This window comes from Zonotrichia leucophrys, chromosome 7, assembly GCF_028769735.1.
Source record: "Zonotrichia leucophrys gambelii isolate GWCS_2022_RI chromosome 7, RI_Zleu_2.0, whole genome shotgun sequence".
NCBI lineage: Eukaryota > Metazoa > Chordata > Aves > Passeriformes > Passerellidae > Zonotrichia > Zonotrichia leucophrys.
Genome location: NC_088177.1, coordinates 24,046,464 through 24,056,343, shown reverse-complemented (window position 1 = coordinate 24,056,343; position 9,880 = coordinate 24,046,464). Strand labels below are relative to the sequence as shown.

Sequence of the window (9,880 nt, the reverse complement as noted above, 5' to 3'; positions counted from 1 at the left end):
GCTCCAACAGGGGCTGTGGGACCACACCCAGCACCTACAGCACCGGGGAGGTCTTATTCTCTCAGCACCAGTTGGTGGTGTTGAGATAATAATAATAAATATTATTATAGAAAAATATAAAAAATATTATTTTAGAAAACGCAGGATCCACCAGATGCAAACCATATCACAGGAACTACTAGATGAGACTAAGACTCATGATAAAAAAATTACCTTGTTTCCATGGGCGCTGTAGAAATTATTTTATTCCTCAAATGCCTGGAAGGAATTCCAGCTTGATTTTAGTATGGTTTCCATTAAAGAAAGTCTACAAAATGCTGTAACACAGATGGAAGCTAAAACCCCATGCAGAAAAGTTTTCTGTTTTAAACTCAAATGAGCACAGTTTTCACATGAAAGGGGGCCACATTCCTCACATTATTAGGGCTAAAGCAGCATCTCCCAGTAATAGTTTCACACTAATATGTTAATCTATTGGCAGCTGTCAGTTCTCCCAGATATGCTGGAATTCATCAAAATTAGCTGTCTTCTGTCTTGTGGAATTCACGTTTTAATGAGAAGTTTTGGCAAATCAGATGTGATTGAGAATCATATACACTTAAAACTAGTCAGATATTCTAAAAATCTTTTAAGTTAAAACTCTTGGATAAAATATAAACCCACAGTACAGCCATTGAATGAGAACTATTTTTGTAGAGGTAGGTGCATATTTTTTCCCTAGGTTTTTATTTACAAGTTACTATTTGAGGGCCAAATATTGACCATCTAACTAGCCAGATAGAGAAACCTATCTAAACTTGTTACTAAAATCTAATTTCATTAACAATAAGTAGATTTACTAGACCACTTTAAAAAGCTCTAAGAAAAGTTAAAACTTGCAAAAACATTATAAACATTAGAAAGTATTTTATGTACGAAACAGCAGTGCAATGTTGAAATATCACAATGCTCATTTCTTTCTCATATGAATGCACACATAGTAAATACATGTGTCACTATTTTTCTTCAGTAGTACAACGGACTGGAAAATTCCATTTAAAAAAATAATATTTTTAACCATAATAATTTCAAAATTCAATGAAAAAAAATTACATCTCATCCATATTTAGTGCAGAATAAAGCTGTTCTGGGATTTTTTCACACTGCAAATCTCTCAGTGCTGCATTTTGTAATTTTACAAATAGGTCAGTTGCATGTTTCCCTTTTCAAAGATTTCAAAATATTATAAAATACTTCTACAGTGATCATAAAGTTTACAGTAAGACAATTCAGCATTCTCTTAATTTCCTTCTTCCTCAGCATGCAGTAATAAAAATAATCTATTATTCTTTTATTAAAATGCTTTATATATCAGTCACAGATGACAATGACTAAAATTTTATGCAAAAGTAAAAAAAAATTCTCCTCAGAAGAATTTAAGAAAAATATACCCACTCCTTGTGGAAGTGTGTTTCCAGGATAATAAAAGGCCATTACCTTGACCGTTGACATGAAGCCATCAGAGTCATATTTATTGATGAAACTTTCAGCTCCCAATCTGCTGCACTGAATGAGCATCATACAGCTGTCAGCAAAGGCAGAGCACAGAAACAGTGATAGCTTGTGACATTTTCCTTTCATAATTTATGAAAACAAAATACCTTAGAATTTGCAGAACACCAGAAGAAAAATTTTAGAATAGCCCCTTTAAGGAAAAAGCCCATGAGGTATAAATCTTAATTATTTATCTCTACTACCAGAGAAACATACCTGTTAGATTGATATATATATATTATATTAATTGATAATGCCTAAGTAATGTACTCAGTGACAAAAAGAAATGCTACCACACTGCAAATAAACAAAGTGAAAAAGATCTAAAATTAGAACCATAAAGTAATGGTACTGTGAGAATGCTTTGGGGTTCTTAACAGGGAAATAAACTTGAAAACCTTTATAAAATTAATTGCATTAATAAATTGCTATAATAATTGGAATAATTTCAGAGGAAACAAAACACAATTAGATGACAATTTAAGTATTTTAAACACAAGGTGAACAATTTTCAATATTTAAAAATGTCATTTGCACATATTAGAAACAAGCAAAGGGGAAAATATGTCATGATGTGTTGTGCATCTTCCACCTTTTCATTTTGTGTTGGTTGGATAAGCTATAAAAAGGAATGTGCTTGAAGCTTCTGATGTACCAGTACTTCTGCTCACAACTCATATAAAAAATGTTTGGATGCCAAGCCCCACAATGCAGTATCCCCTTCAGGATGGATGCTGTCAGCACCAGATAAACTCGGGAATCTCACAGCAGTCCTGCCAACACCCCAGCTCAGGATGCTCACACAGGCCTCCCACTTTGCCCAGGAAATTTCCCTTTACAGGTTGAGGAAGCATTAAACCCCACACAGTATGCAGACAGTAAACATCCTCCCCATGTTTTTCTCCACATGCTTTTCACACACCAGCTGCCACCAGGGAGGAGACTCTATGCTCACAGTGGGATGCAGTTTCTCCCATAACAACCCAGATTAGAATAATGCATATTTTATATACACATCCATATTTCTGATTAGTTGAGACTTTCCACCTTGGAAGCTCCCAAGGGAGAGCTGTGTGCAGCTCCCACTGCTTGGCAAAGCTTTGGCAGCAGTTTTGGGGAGAGAGGTGGCTACCACAGAAGTGTTTATTCACCAATTCATTATACCTGATGCACATTTTACAACTATCCACTAGAGCCCAGCAGGTGGGTTAAAAACATACTTACAGGAGACTGGGAGTGGTAAGGTTTTGTTGTGACTTCTCCCAACAGGCAGGTGGTGAACACACCCTGGCCAGCAGCAGCCCTGGAAAACACCATCCCTCACAGGGAACACTTCACAGACAACTTCTTTACCCATCAGTGACCATTCAGGATTCTTTTTAAAAGAAAATTGGCAGGGTCAATGCATAAAGCAGGCCATTCAAGTGAGTTTTGGGGTGCAATAATGCCAGTGGCACCATTTCTTTGTAGAAAAGTCTAAACTGCATCCTTACACTGCCCCTGGGGGGAAGGAAGTGGCTTTTCCCATTTTAAAAATTACTTTGAAGTGTATATCAGCCTAAAGAAGAAAGAATAAAGTACATGAAATTGTCTTAAACCAAAGGGAAAAAAATCTCAGACTTTTCAACAGTGGATGCTTCTTCCTTCTTCTGTTTTCCAGGGAATAAACCCAACTGTCTTCTCTTTCCCCATTTCTTACCCTTCATGTTTTCTGCATAGCTCTCCACCTGGTGATAGCCATTTAGCACTAACCTGGTTAATAAAAGATGATACAAAGTTGGTTTCAAACATAGCACTGGTCCCTTTACAAGATTAATAGCTGCAGCAAGAGGCAGTGGCAGTTGCAGAAACAGGACACTTTTTACAGCTGCAGTCACACGATGGATTTTGGAAGTTCCTTGGAGCTGTGGAGCAGGGTGAGGGATGCCCACCCACCCACTCTGGCACTGGCACCACACAAGGGCAACATCTGGATGGAGCCTGGAAAAGAAATGTGAGAGCAGGAGAGAGAGGCAGGCAGGGATGCCAGGCTTGGCTGGGGAGGAACAGAGTATTTGTATCAGGTAAGGATTTGACCTCGAGCCTCACGGCCATCAGCAGCAAGCTCAGCACCCGTGCCACTGCTTCAAGGGAAGATTACCAAAGTCATTAAACAAATTATTAGCCTCCCAGCAGGTCAAAAATAGTGAATCAATCCAGTTTTGTAAAGCATTACAGCCAGAATGTGTGAAAGCTTTACAAACCAATACACTATGGATTTCTGGACAAAACATCTTCTCTGTCTGCTTATAATCGTTTTTGGATTTGCTCCTTTTTGCTTAATAGAGTCTTAAAACTGCATATCTTCTCTTTATAATTTTATAATAAGCTCTGAAGAAACAGTCAGGTTTTAAGCCAAAATTCTAGAAAAGATGAGTTCAGAATACCTTGAAAAACAGAAGGAACTGTTGAGGAAGTTGTAAAAGTACTGTAGATTGAGTATTTACAACCACCTGCCTTGTGCTTTGAAAAACGAGTGGTTTTAAAAACAGGATCATTTTGATGAGGACTTAAAAAACCCCCTCAACTTTGCACTTGTGCATTGAACACAACTGAGACTCCTGTGAAGTATACCTGTCTATACCTGTTTTCTTGATTAAGTAATAAAAAGCATACTTTCATTGACTAAGCAACTGCACAAACTACTGTGTTTTCAAATAAATTACAAGATAAAGACTCAGCAAATATTATATGCTGTATATTTTAAGGCTTACCGACCTATATGACCACAAATTAGACAACCAGCTTGAACACAGCAACCCATCACTTTGCAGATGTTCACAGCCACAAAAAGTTTAAGGTCTCTTTGACCCCAAGGTAAGAAATTATTCATCTGCAAGTCCTGCATCAGATATTAAAATAAGTAAATTTAAGCCAAACATAACTGCAAATTCAAACGCTGAAATTCTTTCTTTTAACCTCTTCATTGGTAAACCCGTAATTAGGTCACATTCTGAGAAGCAGCAAACATCTGGCAGCTGCAGTGGTTTGCCCAGCATTTGTGCTCAGCTCCCCTCTGGATGCAGCTCCCCGGGAGCTCAGCCAGAACAGCCACTCAGAGAGGTGTTAACACCAAGAAATTATAGTGGCATTTCTAACTAACCCTGCAAACCATACTTGTTGCGTTCACTTGGATACGTGTGGCTTGGGTAAATAATAATTTATGCCAGACTTTTTCCTCTTGTGACTTTAGTTTTGATATCACATCATGATTCAAAGCCCGGTGCACCATAAATTTTCTCCAAATGTGTAGTAATTCCTTGGCGCAGTCTAAAGTTATGATTCATTTATACTGGAGTGACAGCATAATACCTAGGTGTCAAAATCCATTAAAACTGTTCAATGTCTTCTGTTTATTTTTAGAACCAATTGAGACTTAACTGATGGTGAAAAATATACAGTCAAGTGTGTTTACTTCACCTTTACAAAGAATCCGTTATAGTCCCAATTAATTTGTTATTCCTGTCACAACAGGTACTGGATACTTCAAAACTGTCATTACCGTTTCTCTCTGTTTCTTTTGCCTTTTTTTTTATATGAAGGCTTCTGTTTATTTTTAACCCATTAGTAGGTAACAGTTTATATTTTTTTTGCAAAATAGGAATTTCACATCACTTTCCATTCTAATTAAAATAAATGTGATGAATAAATATGTTTCCCAATCAACTTACATTTATTGTGCTCAAAATTCTCTGTCACAATCAGTTGTTATAGGGCTGAGTTTAGTGACCATTCAAAGAATGATACAGCTTGTGTATCACTATGATGGGCTAGATGGAAATTAAAAATATGCTATGTGCCAGTTACAAACACCAAAACAGTTCTTAGTAAAGTTCAGAGCATCTTTTGCCATGCCAAGTGTTAACAGTTCATTCTTGCTTATAGAAAAGAATACCACACAACTCACGACTTGGGGCTAAGGTACCAGCCCAAAAATGAGGCAAAGCATCACCTCCTCATGGATTAAGAGCTGAATGGGAAGGAACTCTGGAGTATGTATTGTAGTTCATAGTTTTACAGCAATCGGGACACTCTGCTTTGTGGCTTTTACTTCTGGAAAAACAAAATACAGGATTATAATTGAGTAGAGGACTTAACATTGCTTTAATGCATCACTGGTGACCCTGCTGCTGCCCCAGCAGCATGGATTGTCATTCATTCCTGAGGCATGTTAGCTCACTGAAGTAAAATGAGACATCACTTTTTTTTATTAATCTGTTATAAGGATTTTATTGCAATTTGGATGATTATACTCTGTAGTCATAACTATGTAAAATTAAGCATAAATAGCTTAAGTGACTCAGAGGAATAGAAATTAAATAGGCCTATTGGAGTAGGTCTATTCTCCTATCATTATATTATGCTATCTACTGTATATTTTCTGGTCTTTTGACTTATTCAGTTTTAAAAATCTCAGAAATGGGGCTTTCAGGATTTTTTTCTTTTTACAATTGCTGCCTAACCTAATAGACCTTACACTTAGTTAAATTTTTTTTAATACTTACTTCACTTCAATTGGATCTCTGATTCACCCTAAGGACCCTATCTGCTTCCTGCATCCTTAATCATTCATTACACCCTTCCACTTTTACCAGTTGCAAATGTACACTCTGCCCTCTCCCATGTTGGTGCTTTAGCTCTTAGAATACAATTTAGAGCTCTTCAGTAAGGCCATCATGTGTAAAACCTGCAGCTGTTGCTGCTGGACAGCAGTGCCCCAGCTCAGTGGGAAGGACCTGAGCATAAAGCCTTGTCTCATCTCTCCCTTGTACCCTGGACCATTTGCAGATTTCCATACCAACCTCAAGCTATTGCTTCCTGCCACAGTTATAACCATGAAAAAAAGGATTTCAGTAAGAAAATAAGTGAAGTCCCCTTTACAAAACCATCCACACTCTTTGCAGGATGAGGGTTTTCTTATGAATTAAATTTTTGCAAAAGATCATTTTCAGACATTTCAGAATAACTACATAAAGTAAGGGGCAGCACAGCAGTGGGAGGAACAAGTAATGAAAGACTAATGAAAGGGTCAGCTGAATTACCAGCTTCCTCCATATTTTTTCTTGTAAGTTGTTTCTTCGTCCAAACTAATTTTGCTGATTCCCATACCTGTAAAAACATATCAGCTTACTGTTTACAAAATTAGGACTCATTCCTATGAGGCTGCCCAGAGTGACCTAACACACTGGCTTACCTCTCCTAGCCTGCACTGCCTTTATACAAGAAAATGGAACCAGCAGAAAACAAAAATCCCTCACTGCATCTAGCTGCTCTTTGTGAAAATCAAAAGCAGGAGTTTGGAGCAGTTTGCATGTACAAAAGAGGCTCTTTTATTTCACAAAATCTGTACACAACTTCATGCAGTATGGCAAAATTAAAGAATAAAGCACTAAAAGTTCCAGCACAACCACTGTCACAGTGAGTCACACTCTAGGGACTATGCCAGAAACTCACAACTTTCAAGTCCAGTCATGACCAGGAATAATGTGGCTTTCACTCAGTTAAAACCAACAGTCCGTATTTGGATAGTTTCACTTCTCATCAGCTAACTCTGCCTTCCAACACTTATCCTTCCCTAAATCTGTATTTATATAAATGCAGATAAATCTTCTGTAATAAAATGTAATGGTCTACTGAGAATCTCATCTCCATGTATTAGGGTTGAGGAAATAAAAGGACGAGGAAAGATTTTGTGGAGCATTGTGTTAAGTATCACAAAGCAATCAAAGGTCTATGGCTAGATAAATACTAACATCATGTAAATACTATTTTAAAACGTCAGTATTGAATTTGTCTTTAGAAAGTATGCTGTGAATTGCCCAGCAACTCATCCAGTCATTGGACTGGTTTAGGAAACAGGCAAATGTTTGAAGCAAAGCTCCTGCCTTTGACAGAACAGTTTTCAAACATGTGCAACACTCACAATGATGAAAGAGCATTAGGGTTCAAGTGGACACGTCGCTGTACAGCTGAAATTTTTACTGTAAAGCATCAGCATGCAGGATTGGAATTTCGAAGGCAGAATACACATTTTCTTAAGAGTGATGTTTGTCCACGGGCTAAGAGGTGGTTTTGACTACAAAGGGTGTTGGACTTAGCCTACCAGCTTTCAGGTCCTCCTCAGTACAGACTTCACAACAGCTTCAAACAAAATTTAAACCCTTGTGTTGGAGAATGCAGTTGAAACAAAATAAATTCCTGAAGAGATAATTTGTGTTAAGAAATAATCTTGAAGGCCAGAGATTTAACATGCAAGGAAAAAAAAAGGATTTTTTTAACATACAAGGAAAAGGAACCAATGCGGGTAGGATTGCAGGAAAATATGTGTATTTGCAGCCACTCCTACAATTAAATAACAAAGGGGAAGGTTTCTTCCAAGTTTTAATAAACCTTGCTTTCCTCATTCATTCTTTTTCCAAATAGTTGCTCCAAACTAACACACCGACTTCTTTAGCTTTCTCTACATGAGCTCACAACCAAGCTATGTGGTTTTTGCATGCACACTTATGGTCCATCGTTATGAGATGTCCCTGGCTGGGCAGGAGAGGTGCTCCGTCACACACAGCCATTCATCAGCGCTCGCCACGCCGGCTCACGCTGACCCCGGCAGCAATAATGTCGCATCAAGCAGGCCAAGCGCCGGCTTTAGCAGCAGAGCAGGGAGCAAGAGGCAGCCTCAAGATTAAGTGCACTGCTCCAGGTTTGCATTCCCAGGAGCGGGGCAGGCTCACGGTGTATTGATTGCACAAGTTTCCCAGTAAGTACCACAGGCAGCAGGGTCGATGATGGGCAGGGCCTGCTCAGCGCTCCCCCGGCACGCTGTGCTAGGCCCAGGCCGATCATGGCGGCTGAGCGCGGGGTGAGCAGGGCTGTGGGCAAGGGAAGAGTGAGAGCCTGCAGCACCAAGTGACATTTAAACAACTTACACGTGGGAGCACAATGAGAGACAACAGTGCAATTATATTTCTCCGAGTTTCCAGCTGCAGCAAAACCCTGTCATCGCGCAGTGTTTGTGTGTTCAGCCAACTCCATGCTCATTGCATTAAACAGCTCTTCAGGAACAGAGGAAGAATACACAAATGCAGGTATTAGTGAGTATAAACTGTACTCTGTTTAGTACGAGCAAAGCAAAAAGTTTCCAAGCATCTGTCTCTTATAACATGCACACAGGTTTGGCACCAGGATCTGGGGAAGAATCTATTCATAAAATCTCTGTGTGTTTGCTTTGAAGACAGAAAACCTCACAGACTGGTCAAAACCCTGGCCAAACTTTTGAAATAAAATATTTGTTCTGATGTTATGATTAAATGGAATCCTTTATTTAAATCACACTAGGACTTAAATGAGAGAAGGCCCAAGAGTTGGACTTGATGATCCTTGTGGGTCCCTTCAAGCTCAGGTGTTCTGCAGTTATATCAGGATTAACATCCACATTTATTAGTTATCCTCCCATGGGCAACCAAATCCCACAGCCATGCTGAAAATTCAGTTTTATTTTTTTACTATGTATTACATAAATGTCTACCAAAAAGCTCATGCTTAGAAGTATGGAAGTTATACTGAAATCTTATTTGACATCAGTATTAATGAAACAATTTAGAATTATGTTCTAGGAATACACAGAAATTCCAAAGCCTACCTAGGACTAAAACATGTGTTTTAATTATCCTGAGAGTTCAATTTGCTCTTAAGGTGCTTTGTCTATATGAAAATTCAAACATTAAAAATAAATGACAGTAAGATTGAAGTCAAATTGCTGCATACAATATACTTAAGTTATAGTTTCCAGCCTTTCAATTAATGGAGATTCTAAGGCACTGTCATAGCGTTTAACTATAGTATATTTTTTCTTAGACCTGAAAATGAAGACAAAATAATTCTCCACATGCATCTACTAGAAAAAAATTAATGAAACCTGAGGAAACATACTCCTTTTTTTGTTTATATAATAATCTTAGATGTGCAAAATTATTTCAGTACCATGCAAACAAATGCCGTTTATCAGATTGCAGCATAGTACCCAGAATGATGCTTTAATTGTTCAGAAAAATAATGTTAGTGTCATTGCAAGTCTATGAAATTACTGAAAGAGTCAATGTATTTGATATAAATATTTTTAACAACTGCTGTAACTCAAACTCCATTCCAAGTTTTGCTTTGGAGACCATATTTTTTTACTATACTAGTTCAACTGTGTTCAGAAATAACTGAATTAGAAAAAAAATTCTATGGAATTTACATTTTCTGGTTTTGCTTTTCTTTAAAAGATGAAGGTATGTACTCCAGTAAGACACAGGGTAAGAACATC

General features: G+C 37.9%; 1 long non-coding RNA gene across 1 annotated transcript; it reads right to left on the bottom strand.

Annotated features, from left to right (window-relative positions):
* Window positions 1–210: 210 nt before the first annotated feature.
* On the bottom strand, window positions 211–2,810 carry LOC135450530 (uncharacterized). The gene is made up of 3 exons (XR_010441092.1): window positions 2,758–2,810; window positions 1,477–1,564; window positions 211–258 (listed from the first exon to the last, which is right to left on the bottom strand). It is a non-coding gene; the product is annotated as an uncharacterized LOC135450530 (long non-coding RNA).
* Window positions 2,811–9,880: the final 7,070 nt, after the last annotated feature.